The 13681-nt window shown below is 43.3% G+C and overlaps 1 protein-coding gene across 1 annotated transcript in view; it reads right to left on the bottom strand.

Annotated features, from left to right (window-relative positions):
- ANKRD6 (ankyrin repeat domain 6) overlaps positions 1–12091 on the bottom strand; it is a 116833-nt gene extending 104742 nt beyond the window's left edge. Inside the window, exon 1 of the mRNA XM_035559537.2 lies at positions 12005–12091. The gene's annotated coding sequence lies outside the window, so the exon portion shown is untranslated. The remainder of the gene's footprint in view (positions 1–12004) is intronic.
- Between the last annotated feature and the right edge of the window lie 1590 nt (positions 12092–13681).

The raw sequence follows: 13681 nt of genomic DNA, 5'->3' as shown, positions 1-13681 counted from the left end.
AGGTTTGTTAAACTACCTCATGTTCTCTTCGTGGCTTGTCTGGGTTCAAAGCTGTGACTCAGCACTCAGTAACCGCTGTAAGGAACATGACTAGCGAAAGAGAAGGAGATTTGTAAGGGAGCAGATCAAAGAAGACCAGACAAGTCTTAGATCAAGGATGAGAGAGTACGTCTAGGACAAAAGAGGGGAGAAGAAAAAAAGGTGAAGAACAATACAGAGAAACTCTTGGAAGTGTCAAAAGATGAAGAGGAATTTGGCGTGGGAAAATGAGACAGCACTGCAGCAGAGAAAACGTCGAGGGGCATCTTCATTACCTTGAAACCACGACCAAGGCCTAATATGGCTAAAACACACTTTGGCGTTTCAGCACAGACAACATCAAACTACATTCCCAAATTAGGCCAATCCATCTTTGGACTCGTGGCTGCTTAACACGATTAAGGAAGAGTTGCGGCATAGTTTTTGATCTAACAGCACTACAGGAACCCTACCTTATCACGGCTGGCATGCTGCCACACAGCCATCAGCCTCTTGATGCATAACACAGAGAGGAAATTACAGAAAAGGAGGACTGACTTTGGTGCCTTTTTCTTTTCCACGCAGTTAGTCTGCCCATTTATCTTCAGCCCAATACAGGGAGGCAGAAAGCAGGGGAAAAAAAGAAGGCAAATATATCTTATATTTGTGTTCTCTTTCTTCCAGTCCCACCCTAAGGCTGGTTTTGTAAACAGAAAGAAAGCTGATATATATATATATTTATCATGTTAACTACTCCCGTGATTGTGACATATCATACAGTCTACAAACATTTATCTACTGAACATTTTCCACTGAGAAAAAGTGTATCAGCTTTTGCGACACATGTCATTTTAGTCAGGCTATCTGCACCTTAAAACACTCAGTCTATTGTTTCAGCAGCAGCGCAGACCTGCATGCTGAGTTACAGAAATTGTCCAATATCGTATCATCTTGGCTGCAGATTTAATGTCATGGAAGTTGAGACTTCACTGAAGATCCTTATACTATGAGACAAGGAAACCCAAGCTGCGGTTCCTTCTTTTTTGTTGATGTGTGTTTTGTGTTTCCTTTTTAATATTGAGTGCAAGTCCATTACATCTCCTTCTGGAAAGATGTTTCTCATACTAAGCCAAATTCCTTGAGTATTACTCATGTGGACATAATCACTGAATTAAATGAGATTGGTCACACCAGTGCGGAAAGCAGGTTTTATCTGATATGGCAAAAATAGAAAATATGGCATAACTTTTTAAAAAAGCCCACAATAATACGCATATATCTTTAAACCATCTAATCATGCAAAGTCTAGTTGAAAGTTTTGTTTTTCAGGTCTACCTCAGTTTTAATACGGTAAACTAATTATAACTCTACTACACACAAGTTGTTGATAATTACCTATCCATGGGCAATAATGTTATTCATGTATAAGCCCAGGCAATTTTGTTAAAAGAAGAGTAATTATTTTACTATCATTTTATTCTTAATTTTCAATTAAACAAGGCCTGAAAATTCCAGTTATAGAGCATAAGAAGTGCTGTTTTTTTTTTTTTAAACGGTACATGGTGAAATCTGCTACTTTTTGCATTGCAAAAGCTTTTGTGCTATCCTGTTTTACTTGAAAGACCATGTATATTTGGAGAACTAGTAAGTTTAAGATACATAGACCAGAGAAACTGCTCTGTTGGCAAAGAGGAGGGAATATCCATGTATATTGCTTCAAATCCAAAGCGTGAGAACTAGTAAACCGAGGGTTCATTCGTTTCTTTGTTTAAGTAAAAAACACCGACATGCCACAGATACCTGCCTGTGCTATTACAAATCAAAGTGCTAAGTTATCAAAACAATCAGACCGAGACACTACCTGTACACTTTTCAAAATCTTACTATTTTGGGGAGGATGACAGCATACAGCTCCAGAGAATTACACGGCAACCCATTATCTTAACATAAAACACTCTAGCACGTGTTTTAATCATGTGCCAAGAAATTCCTCTACAGTACCACTCTGCTCTGCTAACCCTTCCTTCCTGGCTTAGCTTACTTGAAAAGTATATATATATATATATTTTTTTTTTCCAAAGTAGAGTAAACTTATGTTTCGTGAGCACTACAGAGGTATGAAAGACACAAAGATTTCCATTTCACTGACACTTTGCTCCATCTCTGGGAAACACAGAGGCCAGATCTCAGATTAAACTGGCTTTTTACACAGCAGCCTAAGGATTCACTCTACAGATGCTTCAGCTTAGTCAAGGGGAGAGGTTCTTCATTTCAAATAATAAGGGGAACAAATAAACATTTCAGATTTTTTTTTAAAGTGCTACACTCAGTTCTATTGAACGCACTACTACCTGTTTTCTCGATTTGTCTGTGTGCTACCAAAATCAGCTTACCCCATGTAATTATATTCAGACACTTGCTGAATGTGCAAAAACCATGTACGATATATAAGCAAATTCATTCTAATACAATATTTCAAAAAATAATTCTTCTTAAAAGCTGGAAACACACGTATCCAAATTCTAGATGCTAGGTTTCAAATAAAATATGCTTCTAGCTTCCATGCTAAGTACTCTACTTTGAGGATTAAAAACAGAAAGAAGAAAAACCTGACATAATTCTAATAACTGAAGCAGGAGCATCCTCATTTGTATGTCTGCAGAGTTACTAGACATTAAAGGATAAATTCTATGAAAGAGTAATGGGGTGTGGAAGCTAGAAATTTCAGACTTCCCAAGCACATGTGTTGGTGGACAGGAATAAAGGGAAACTGAGAAGAGGCAAAAAAAAAGTTGGGTTTTGTTCTTTTAACTTAATTTACACCTGTAGGCACACAATGAATCTGGGAATATATATATATATATATTTAATATTTCCTTTTCAGTTAAGAAACTCCCTCAATAACTGTATACCAGAGCTTGTAACCGCAAATTCAGTTGCAATTTACTGGTGTGGCATACTATGTAGGGCAAACATTCATTCTGATTTTTTTAATCCTGCCATTCACTTTTCCTGTTCCCTGCTTCCAAATAAATGAAGTGCAAAATTCTCCTTGAGAACAGGATTTGATATCTTCTGAGCAAGCAGGAGAGGCCTACATTTAGAAATGGTAAACCTGGTCTGAAAAGTAGAAGGAACAAGGATTAGAAGTGATTTACATAATTTATATTTGCATATTATATTTTATAAACTTTATAAAATTTATATGTGAGACATGTCAAATAATTTCACCATGGGAATTTGGGACAGAATTTGAGGGAATTTAGTTTTGACCAAAACTAAATCCCAAAATAGCATACTCAAGTGACATAAGCGGGGATGTAGTTGCAATGTTGGACTTGATACAGTTGAATGCTGATTGTTTGGACACAAGAAAGATGTTTAAAGTAAGCTAATTCACATTTGCGGTGAGTGTGCTACCACAGTTTCAGTGACGTAAAGCTGCTCCTCAAGCCATGGTAACTCACGTCCAACCCCCGAATACACATGCTAAGAGCAGCCCCAAGGGGCACGGTCCGTTCCAGCATGAAGCAGCTCTCCCATGTGCTTAGAAAAAAATCACCTCTTCTCTGCTTTCACCTGTAGCTATGCTGTTCTCCAAGGTGGCGAGGAAAAAGGTCAGGCGCTGAAGGCTGGAAGCAGTCTCTGAAGATGAGCAGATGGAACAATGCCCATTTCACTTATTCCCCTTTTGGAGGTTTGTGCCCCGAAAGGCTTTAGATCGAAGGCCACTTAAAAGGAAAAGTCAGTATTATAAAAACTAAGCAGCTATGGGACAATAGGAAAAGTTCTAATCTGTATAAAATACCTAGAAGACATAAAATAAACAATACAAAGAAAGAGCACTCAGTCACCATAGTGGAGGGCTATTAACCATGCAGCCCCATAGCCATCTGCATCACGAACACACTGTGTTTGATACACTTGCAAATGAATCCCAACAGGGAGACAGAAAGATTGGAACAGTTAAGTGACAAAATCCACTGGTAATATTAAGTTATGCAGAATAAAGGCAAGCGCTGATTGCAAAGAGGTACAGAAGGATTTAATGACACCAAATAACCAGCTGGTAAAAACACAGGCAAAATTCAATACAATTTGAACACGGACTGATGTTCATAGGTTCATAGCAGGAAAAAAACCAAACACCTCAAATTCATACTCAAAATGATGGGCTATAAATGATTCAGGAATGAGATCTCAGATTTATAACAGACTGTTCTACAAAAGCATCAGCACAGTCAAAAAGCAAAGAGTGCACTAACAATTATTACAGCAGAGATCAAAATCAAACCCACCTTTATTCAGCACTGTAAAACATTCAACTGCATCCTGAAAGCTGTAATCAACTCACACTCCCTCAGAAAAATATTAAGCAAAACTAGAAACGTTTCAAGAAAGTAGAACAGAGACAACCAAAGGCCAGACAATTTCCATTTGAGGAATAATTAAGTAGAGGAAAATCAGCTTGGAATATACTAGAAAGCATCAGGCATTTGTCAGGCTCAAAGCCGGTGAGAAGAAATGGATCTATTTCTCATATTCTAGTTTTCTCTCTCGTAGTCTAATTCTCTCTAAAGATTTGTTCTTGCTGATGTTGAGCCTAGCACTGACCAAGACATCTGACATCAAGGCCCTCTCTTGCCTGGGCTGTGCTCCAAACCCAGCCCTGCTTTACCAGCCTGCTGGTAGCTCTCCCGTCAGTGCACAGAGGCATCCTCGCTTACCGTCACGGCGTCGGAGAAAGTCAAGTGGATTACAACCTCAGCCAGGGCTCACCAGGTCGGCATTTCATTAAGCTGGGCTCCTCCAAGCTGGTTAAGTGTAGTCTTACAGTGGAACAAAAGGACCCAATTTAGCAGCTGATTATTCACTAATAAAACACGGTGCTTAAAATTCACACCTCAGCTTACTCCATGCTAGAGTCTCCCGTTTGCATCTACCAGTAGCCTTGAGCTGTAGCTGCACTGATGCCGGGCGTTCAAGCGCACTGAGCAGCTGTTCCTGGAAGAAATGCACACACCTCGAGAAGAAATCATCACGCGTTAAAGCTGAGGTACCTCCTCCCACGCTGAAGCAAGTTTCTATCTGCTCCAAGGGCCGCGACATGACCCTCCATGATCTCTTTTCTGGGGGACGTCTGACATAACCCTGACAAGTCCAGAGGCTAGATTTCAGACAACCTAAGCCCGTGGAAGAAGTGGAAATTGTAGGTAGTGTAATGCCAGGGTGGGAAGAAAAAAGCCTTCTAGCTACTTCTTGCCTCAGAGCTTTTTCCACACCACCAAGTGTTCTGGGCCGACACTCTCCCATTTGCCTGTAGGGCACCACATGACAGCCCATAAAAATGATAACATGACACGCACCAAAGCAAAACATTTATTATTATGTTTCCTAACTACCTTCAGACTCCGAAATGAAAAAACATAGCAGCTGCTATGATGTCTGCCTGCAACTCAGTCATCAGGGAGAGTTCGGTGAAAAAGTGTACCATGGAGACAGATGCTTCGGTGGAAAACAAAACAAAACAAAAACCACAATACATCCTTGTAAGAACTCAGAAGCTGCAACCAAGTCTGGAGAAGACAAAACGATAAGAAAGCGCTGTACTTTCAAAATCTGCATTTAAACCAGGACAATAATGTCAGTAAAAGACTGCAGATGGCAGGTGGATAATTCCACAGCCCCTGGCCCCCAGCCCTAATCCTCTCAGAAGGCTTCAGCCAGACACAGTCTTCTAACAAAAGCGGTCAGAAAGAAAACGAAGGAAAATTACTCATATGAAGGATTCCAAGCAGGCTGCAGTTTCTGCAGGTGTAGCGCACATATAGACATCAAACTCGTCATAAAACACTCCTGAAATGATTCACTGCGATCGCTGTTAAAAACTCACTCAAATACCGAGCTGACACATGACAACTCAGACATTCATGGCGTATTTTTCTTAAAACAAACAACTAAACAAAACCAAACACAAAGCTGGCACTTTCCTCAGTGACTGACCCATATGACAAAATTGAAGGGGTTTTGACTTAGAAGTGATCAGCACAATATAAATGGACTAGCAACAGGTCTTGCTAAGATGTCACATTGCAGATGCTGACAAAACCAACAGAAAATACTCTCGACTCTGGCTTAAACTAATTGGCATCTCAACCTGGAGAAGAAAATGAGCCCACTGCAATGCGGACGCAACAATCCGCACCCTTATAGAATTAATTTCCATCAAATCCAAATGTATTTTCCGTAATGCAGATGAAAGTGCTTTCATCCGTCTCCATGCCAGGTCACGCACCCAAAAATTTTACCTTCAGTGGCTCGCTTCACAGGAGCAGATGGTGCTTAGATGAGGAGGAAGGCAAGTCATGAGAGATAAAGGGAAAGTAAGGAACAAGCTCTTAGAAGAAGCTTGGTTTAAATCAGGGTTTAAACAAGATTTCATGATTTGAAGAGTACTTAAAAACACTTTTGATCACATGATAATTTTAAAAAGCCTTGCCTTTCGTGCCTTTTTCTCCAGGATTAAGCCAGACCCACACTAAGCACATCATGCCCCAGCTCTGCCCTGAAGCCCAGCATCCACACCAACCACTGTTCTGAACTTCCATCCATTGCTTCACAGGGATATGCCCAAACCTCATCCCCAACCACAGCCCGCTTCTCCCACGGGCAAGTTTCCCCTGCAGGGTTAGAGAACCCACTCCCAGCTCGAGATTCAACCCTTTGGTCCAAATCCTCCTTGTGCCTGAGGGCTGCTCCCAATTAGCAGTCACACAGTGAACAGCAGGGCTGTACTTCTAGACATCACACTGCCGCACATGAGAGACCCCTTCTGGAGCTGCCATCCCTGCTAAAAGCCATGGGTGGCCTGAGATGCACCTAGGGCTTGGAGAACAGGCAAAGGGCCTGAGGAATAAGAAGAAGGGAGCCACAGAGGAGCAGCAGCAGGACAGGAGTGCTGGCAGTCGGACAGAGTCTCCCTGTTGTTTCCAAGGACCTTCCATTTCAAGCAACATGCGGCAAAAACACTGACAAAGACCTATGAAAACAAAGTAATGTCGTGGAAGAATAGGACAACAATATACAACCTTGCACGATCACGCGAGCTGATGATGTACGCAGTCGCGGTGCCTCACGGCGCCTCAGAAATACACTGCTGAGAGTACCAAGACAACCCCTCTGCAACCAGATAACATAAGAACCCAAGCTGTTGCGCAGCACTGGTTAGGCCGCCCAACATTGATGACAAGCTGTGTTCAGCTTTGGGGCCCCCAGCACAAGACATGGATCTGTTGGAGCAAGTTGAGAGAAGGGCCACAAAGATGATAAGGGGCCTGGAGCACCTCTCCTGTGAGGGGAAGCTGAGGGAGTTGGGGTTGTTCAGCCCGGAGGAGAGAAGGCTCCAGGGAGACCTTATAGGGGCCTTCCAGTGCCTAAAGGGGGCCTACAGGAAAGCTGGGAAGGGACTCTGTGTCAGGGAATGTAGCAATAGGACAAGGGGGAATGGCTTTAAGCTAAAAAATGTTAAATTTAGATTAGCTATTAGGAAGAAATTCTTTCTTATGAGGGTGGTGAGGCCCTGGCACAGGTTGCCCAGAGAAGCTGTGGATGCCCCATCCCTGGAGGTGCTCAAGGCCAGGCTGGACGGGGCTTTGGGCAACCTGGTCTGGTGGGAGGTGTCCCTGCCCACGGCGGGGTGGTTGGAATTAGATGATCCTTAAGGTCCCTTCCAACCCAAACCATGCTGTGATTCTATATTGACTGTCATACACAACCACATCCTCCAGGGAAGCAGTACTCCAAGAACATCCTGACATGCATGCATGTGAAAGCTATGCAACAAATAAGGCAGGAATTCACACATGTTTATTCTGGCTCTTCCTAACTTTTGAACACCTGCCTTCACAAGCCCAGTACTCTTTTGGATGACAGCATGAGATAAACCAAATACAGACAAGAGGAGGAAAAAAAAGTTCAGAAAGAAGCCACAACATGCAGCTCAGCAAGAGTTTCCGCCCCCTCACGCTCTCGCTAGTTAGAAAATGATCTGGATTTTTAGGTTTAATATCAGTTAAAGAATCAAACTTTAAACAGAAACATTTACAAGCTATATTCAGAACATAATTCATGGTTGCGTAAGCACAGGTAACAAAATTTAAATAGCCCTTTTCATCAACCTATATCAAAACATACAGAACAAGCAGACAAACAATTTAAGTTCAAGAATCTAGAGCCAGAAACAGAGGTTCCATGGTATTACCAGAGCTAGAAGCTCCCAGACCGAACTCATGCTTTAGAATCAATGAAATCTTACAAACTGCAGTGCAAATTAATCTTAATCTCTGCTTGGCTTATCCCAAGTAATCAGACCGTGAACCACATTACCTACTACCTATCAAACATAACTTTGTGTACAATGTGTGGAACATACAGCTAGGTTTGAGATTCATGTCTATTTTAAGTTTCACTAGTTATTGAATAACACACAGAATTTGAATTCCTGTAATAAACACATTTGAACTTGAACAGGAATTATAAAGAAATACTTTTATTACTGTAAGGCCTATGGCAATTGGCCCACATGTAATTATTTGTTTGAGCTCAAATAGGCAGAAATTAAGGTATTCTTCTGATTGAAGCGCTAGGATGAAAAGAGCCTTTGGTTCAATTTCAACAAAATATCTAGATCAAATTTCTCAGCAAGATGCTAAACTCACGTTTGCTTAAAAAAAATTTATTTCTCTCTAAATGGGTGGCTGAATTTTCCCAGGGCGGTATACTTTTGGAGGGTAAACTGTGAATGCCGTCAGAACATTATGCTCTAGACTATGCAGATGAGAGTTTTTCACTACTAATAATTTTTGTCTCTTCCAATCCTCAGAAGTATTATGCCTTTGAGCATCAAAGTAGTAAAACAAAAACTTCAACAAACACCGCTTTAATCTCCTACCACCAATACTTAAGATGCTCTGAAGGAGACTGAGAAAACTCTAAAGAATTAAACAAACATTAGGAGCAAGTGCACCTGTCAGAGATACTGAAATTTCATCTCTATTTTGCCTCATGTAATTACTCATCCAGACAATAATCTGAGTTTTGATTAGAAGGTTGTTTTTGTATGTTGTTTTTTTTCCCTGAGTAGCACAAAAAAAAAATTTAGAGACAAATTTAAACCCATAAAATCCTGGTACAAAATTTAAGCAACCTGTAATTGCATAACAAGTAAGGCTGCACTTCACTCTATCACATTTCTCCTTGGTACTAAAGGAATGTACACCTTCAACAGATTCAGCTACGTACAACACAGATTTCTGTAAACCTGTCAATTTTATACAGCATACACACCACATTTTTCTAGGAGTATATCTACCTTACATGCATCTCTGTTGAGAAAAGCCTTCAGAATAATTTCTGAGTAAAATAATAGCAAATATTCTTGCATACCATTGCTGGATTGTGGACCATTAGGAACAGCACAGTTACTTCTTGACTATTCCACTCCCTCTAAGCTAGTACTGCTGAAGGACAGGTTGTTATAATAAGGTTATACCATACATACATATATACTATACATATATGAAATGCTGAAGAGAATGGAGATGAGACCTGGTAGCGGGACACAAGGCAGAGAAGGTAATTACGCCCTTACTAAATATTATCACTGACTGAGGTCTCTCCAAAGTGCAGCTCTACACCTTCTACTTTTGGTTGGATCATTTTTAAAGTCACATGTTTAATTCCTTAATAAACAAAGAGAGAAAATGACTTAGTTCCCCCACCCCAAGCAATTACAATTCATTATTGTCTCCTACAAATATCTCCCTAGGCCAATCTAGCAAGTGAAATACGGTACCTCATTTGTTGTTTTAAATAAAACACTTCCTTTAGTGACATGCTGCACTGATGTATCGCTAAGAAAAGGTATGACTGTGAGCCCTCTGGAAGTTTATCTTAAGTCTTAACTGCTGAATTACAAATCCCAAACTAATGGGAGTAAATAAATAAAACACCGTTGTCAGATGGCGTAATTAATTTAAGAACCTAAAGTGATTTACAAACATTCTTTGTTATGCCATCCATCCAAACAGATAAATATTGTTAGTCCTACGACACAGATCTAGAGAGTAAGGGGCAGCAAGGTTTCTTCTTACATCACAAGATGACTCACTGGCAAAGTGCAAATGTGAAGCTGAAGATAAATGGAGAAATACAACTTGGTGCTTAATCGCTATTACCATACCCTACAAGAACCTCATTCCTTAAAATACCATTCATTGAATCAAGTGCAAGACATCGTAAGATTGACTATGTGAGCTCCAGAACATGCCACCTGGGACAGGGCACGATCCTAAGCCAGGTGCTGCAACTACACCGTATTGACTTACAACAACATCCCCACCGTTTCTGTTCCTCCCCGGAAAAGAAAAAAGAGCTCTGCAAAAAGCTTGCAGAAAAGATCCTGGATGAAGAGGAGGCTGATCACCTTATTTTTACTGATCCCTTACGGATTATTTTATTCTAGCGCTCAAAGTCAGTCTCCAACATGAGGTTGAAAGCACGGTGTGGGTAAATATCAAGAAGTAGGGGAAAGTAAAAACCTCTCCCAAGGGAATACTACCACAAAGTCACTTTTGAATTTGATTAAAGTTTCTTTTCAAACAAACAACAAGGAGAGAAGTAGTGAGAGCACTTCTGTTACAGAATTCCCATCCCCTCCGGCCAGACTAAGCGGGCCTCACCAGCACAAACTGGCACACGCCACCTCAACACCAGGCAGCCACATATGGACTTCACAGACCTGCTGCCCCACTGAAACCTAAAGGCTGGTGCCCCATACGTTATGCAGCTAGCAAATGGTACTTTTGGTACATTCAGCGGACGTAACTTCTGCTCAGAAATGGTTCTTAAGTTCTGCATTAAGTCATTATGCTACATCTTCCTGCCTGCGATCGGAGGATCGGAAATGTAATCATGCATCTCCAGAAACAGCGTGTTTTCTGAGTATCTAGAGAACAGAGATTACAAAATACCTGGAACTTGAGCCTGCCAAAATAAGTTGTTACAAAACTAGCTGCACACCTGGACGTATCACCTTGAAAGCAAGGTGGTTAAGTAAATAACACTCTCCTCCTCAAAACAAGCCATGCACTCAAACAGCCCGACCAGAGGGCTTGCACCATGCCCAACTAACGCTGCGTAAGCATTTAGTCCTTGATAGATTTTTACGTCTTTGAACAGAGACGGATTTACAGGTGTTCCCGGCAGATCCCGGCATTAATGTTGGTAGGTCATTTTAAGATAACATGGACAGCTAGTGGGGGGGGGAAGATCACCGATCCACCTGCCACTTTCTGTACCTCCAAGTCTTCTCCTTCAGCACGAGAGGCACCCAGCAGCGGACAACACATCCTTTTGGACACGCGCGCTCTACAAATACCGAACGCAAATCCAAATAAACACAGGGTAACTATAAAAACAAGAGCAGGCGGGTTTCGGGAGAGCAATAGGGCAGTCTAGCACTCTCGGTGCTGCACCCCAGGCCCGGGGCTCCTGGCATGTTGGCGTTGCCGGGTCCAGGCCCCGCTCAGCGATCACCCTGCCCCCGGGGGGAGCCCCCCGGCACGGCGGGGACGTTTCCAGCGGAGTTTTCGGGTGGTGCCAACAGCGGGGAGGAAGCCTTCCAGCCGGGCTGCCGCTTCCCATCAGACGCCGCCTCACAAGTTGGCAGGAGAGCGCTGCGGCTCCCCGCTCGCCCCCCAAGCCCGGCGAGGACCCGCACCCCCGCTGCGCCCCCGCCGATCCCCGCGGCGCGGAGGGAGGGCAGCGCTGTAACTCCCCGGGCTCCCGTCCCGCGGGACCCCCGCCCCCTGCCCGGGGCGGCAGCCCGGCCGCAGCCCCCTCAGCGGCCACCCCGGCCTCGGGACCCCGCCGAGCAGCCCCATCCCGGCCCGCTCCGCGCCCCGCCGGGCTCCGGGACGAGCCCTACCTTCTCCACCGGAGCCTCCGCCGCCGGGCTGGGCTCCCGCGGGCCGCCGGCCCCGGAGCTGGTGGCGCCGCCGGGGCCGTGCCCGCTGCGAGGGCGACACCCAGCGGCAGCGCCCGGGCCCGGGCCGCCGCCGTCGCCCCGGTGGCCTCGCATTTTCCAGAGGGAAAGGCGGCGGGTGGCTCGGCCCCGTACCTGGGGCGGTGAAGTCTGGGCTGGAGGGGGGAGGGAGCCAAGGTGAGAGTTTGGGGGGATCCACCCCGCTCCTTCCTGCAGGGTGCCGGGGACCTCTGGTGCACCTGAGTCACGTGTGGGCAATTAGGTGTGTAAATTGGTAATTCGCTAGCCGGCAGAAAGGCAAGTTAGACAGGAACATCTCCAGACTGCAGCGCAGGAGAAAGGAATCAGTGTGAGTAGGGTAAGTAACGTAATAGGGGAGGCATCCCAAGAAGAAAGCACCCAGAGAGAAGCCGTTCCTAATGCAATGCAAGCAACGGTTAAGCTGTATGTTAAATAAGTCCCACATACATAAATGTTTGCAGGACTACTTTGGCTGCGTTTGATCATTACGATTGAGAAACAAGATGTTAACACATAGCGGAAAAAAAGGTTTCCTTGGCATTGATCTGCAACCAATCTAATGGGAGGTTTTCTCCTTTAGCAGGAGCACGAGGAGATGCAGTCACGATCCTGCAAACGTAGATGTGGGTGGGCTCCCTCAGTTGTGTGAATGTCAGTGGGACTATACCCGTGCTCAATTACTGTAAACTTGTTTAATCCAGACAGCCACTTTTGTATTTTTTTTCCTGTTGAGAAATTCATGAATTCCCTCAGTTGCCTGAAACAGAAAGTTTTTGTCATGTCTGTGAAACGCAGCTCCTCTCTGATGGAGTCCACGCACATCCAATATTATGCATGGTGTATATGCAAAGACTCAGCCCCGTGTCTACCTGCCCTTACTACCAGTCCCGTGACTGAAGGCATGGTGCTGTTTCATTATGTGCTATAGGCTTTGAAGTTCAATGACCTGACAAAAGATGAAAGAGAAAGATTTAAAAATAAATAAATAAAAAGAGAAAGATTTAAAAAAAAAAAAAGGAAAGAAAGTGATTAGAATTAAAGAGATACTAGAAAAAGAAAGATTTAAAAAAAAAGGAAAAAATAAGGAACAGAAAAAGGAAGAGAAAAAAGTAAGAGAAAAAGGAAAAAGTATAAAAATAAAAAGGAAAGGAAAAAGGAAGACAAGAAGAGAAAGAAAAAAAAGAGAAAAGGAAAAAAAAAAAAAGAGAAAAAGCCAAGTGCAGAGGGGAAGAGAACAACTTGGTGGCAAAGAGACAGAGGAGGAGTAATTCCTGAAGTTGATGCAGAGCCCAGGTCAGATTATATTGCCGAGGGGTTGGCAGAAATGCTTCAGCCCTACTCAGAAAACCTATCTGGAGTTGAGCCTGGAGTCTAAGTGGCTCTGAACCTGCAGCCGTAGCCAAGCAGGTGGTCGCTGGCATTAGATTTGTGGGAAGAACTGCACTGTAATCAGCCCTGTCATTCCTGAGCTTCTACACCCTAATTTAGCATTTTAATATCTCCAAATTATTCTCAGTGACTGGTGATGTTTCATAGCTCTTGGTACAAAAGAAACCTAATACTGTCAGTCAGGTTTGTGGGCAAGACTCACTTCCCCTC

The sequence above is a fragment of the Cygnus atratus genome, chromosome 3, assembly GCF_013377495.2.
Source record: "Cygnus atratus isolate AKBS03 ecotype Queensland, Australia chromosome 3, CAtr_DNAZoo_HiC_assembly, whole genome shotgun sequence".
Classification (NCBI taxonomy): Eukaryota; Metazoa; Chordata; class Aves; order Anseriformes; family Anatidae; genus Cygnus; species Cygnus atratus.
Note: the sequence above shows the minus strand (reverse complement) of the source record. Positions and strands in the feature narration are given on the sequence as shown.